The sequence below is a fragment of the Lynx rufus genome, unplaced genomic scaffold, assembly GCF_022079265.1.
Source record: "Lynx rufus isolate CCGP_SWC_20201006 ecotype Redwood Valley unplaced genomic scaffold, mLynRuf1.p SCAF_4, whole genome shotgun sequence".
NCBI lineage: Eukaryota > Metazoa > Chordata > Mammalia > Carnivora > Felidae > Lynx > Lynx rufus.
This window is the reverse complement of record NW_025814856.1, coordinates 63,145,843-63,147,652: the sequence shown is the minus strand read 5'-3', so window position 1 is coordinate 63,147,652 and position 1,810 is coordinate 63,145,843. Positions and strand designations below refer to the sequence as shown.

Genomic DNA, 1,810 nt, shown 5'->3' with positions numbered 1-1,810 from the left:
CCATGACTCCAGCAAGGGGAGCCCAGGCCGCCGGCCAAGGGGCCAGAGAGGGTCTCAGGTAGAGAACTTCCTTCTCCTCCCGCTTTCTTAGCTCTTGAGAAACAGGATGCCGTTTGTGGGCTGAGTGTCTGCGTCCCCCCAAGGTCCGTGTGGGGAGGCCCTGAACACCAAGAGGGTGGCCCTGTGCAAGCCAGGAAGGGGCCTCACCCGACAGCCCACCGTGCAGGCTTCTGATCTCAGATGTCCAGCCGCCAGAGCAGTGAGAAGGAGGGAGACAATGGACACCCAAAACCAAAGCACCCCACCCTGTGGGACCCCAGATTCACAAAGTGATGCGCTGGTGTCTAGGAGCCTGACCGGGGCCGCTGGCTAGGGACGGGGTGTTTTTTTTTGTTTTGTTTTGTTTAAAAAAATTTTTTTTTTTTACATTTTATTTTTGAGACAGAGAGAGACAGAGAATGAACAGGGAAGGGTCAGAGAAAGGGAGACACAGAATCTGAAACAGGCTCCAGGCTCTGAGCTGTCAGCACAGAGCCCGACGTGGGGCTCGAACTCACGGACCGTGAGATCACGACCCGAGCCGAAGTCGGACGCTCAACCGACTGAGCCACCCAGGCACCCCTAGGGACGGGGTTTTAAAAGAATTAAAGAGGGGAGCCTGGGCGGCTCAGCCGGTTGAACACCAGGCTCTTGATTTCGGCTCAGGTCACGATCTCACGGGTGATGGGTTCAAGCCCCATGTCAGGTCCCACATCACTAGTGTGGAGCCTGCTTGGGATTCTCTGCTCCCTCCCTCTGCCCCTCCCCTGCTCATGCTGTCTCTCTCTCTCTCAAAATAAATAAATTTAAGGGACGCCTGGGTGACTCGGTGAAGAGTCTGACTTCGGCTCAGGTCATGATCTCATGGTTCGTGAGTTCAAGCCCCACGTCGGGGTCTCTGGTGTCATTGTGGAGTCTGCTTCAGAGCCTCTGTCTGCCTGCCCTCGCACCTCCCCCACATGCACAGTCTCTCTAAAAAAAAAAAAAAAAAAAAAAAAAAACTTAAAAAAATATAGATTTAGAAAAAACTTTAAAAAAAAAAGAGAGACACATTTGAGCTGTCGCGTCCTGTGCTTTGGAAGGGTCACTTCAGCACAGTGGGCAGCAGGTCCAGGAGACTGAAACCCAGAGACCGGCTGGGGTTTTCACTGTTGTTCAGGGACGCGTTAGGAGGACGTCCTGGCTTGGGTGGGTGGTGGAAAGGGCTCCCGATATTAGATTGGTGGAGTAATTCACAGCTAGTTAGCGTGCATGCCGAACCCCATGCTAAGCACTCCCCATGCATCACCACATCCAACGCTCTGACTCGGGAAGTTGTGCCCCATGTCACAGAAGAGGAAACCGAGGCCCTGAGTTTACAGGAGACAAGGCGACACAGCCAGTGACATGAAGGAAGTTGGTATTTGAACCCAGGCCATCTGCTCCCAAAGCTCACTGCCCCCCAGCTTCAGAGAAACTTCTGGAGTGATGTACCCGGTACAATTAGGAGCTGTAACGTCAGAGAAGTCAGGCTGGGAATTTGGTGCAGGGGAGGAGGCTTTATAGCCCTCCTGCAACATCGGATTTCTTTGTTTTTCTTTAATTTTTTGATGTTTATTTATTTTTGAGAGAAAGAGACAGAGCGCGAGCAGGGGAGGGGCAGAGAGAGGGAGGCACAGAATCCAAAGCAGGCTCCAGGCCCTGAGCTGTCAGCGCAGAGCCTGATGTGGGACTCAAACCCACGAACCGCGAAATCATGACCTGAGCCGAAGTCGGACGCTCAACCGACTAA

At 53.1% G+C, this 1,810-nt stretch overlaps 1 non-coding gene across 1 annotated transcript; it reads right to left on the bottom strand.

Moving 5' to 3' along the window:
• Positions 1 to 532: 532 nt before the first annotated feature.
• TRNAR-UCG (transfer RNA arginine (anticodon UCG)) lies at positions 533 to 617 on the bottom strand. Its single transcript has one exon. It is a non-coding gene; the product is annotated as a tRNA-Arg (tRNA).
• Positions 618 to 1,810: the final 1,193 nt, after the last annotated feature.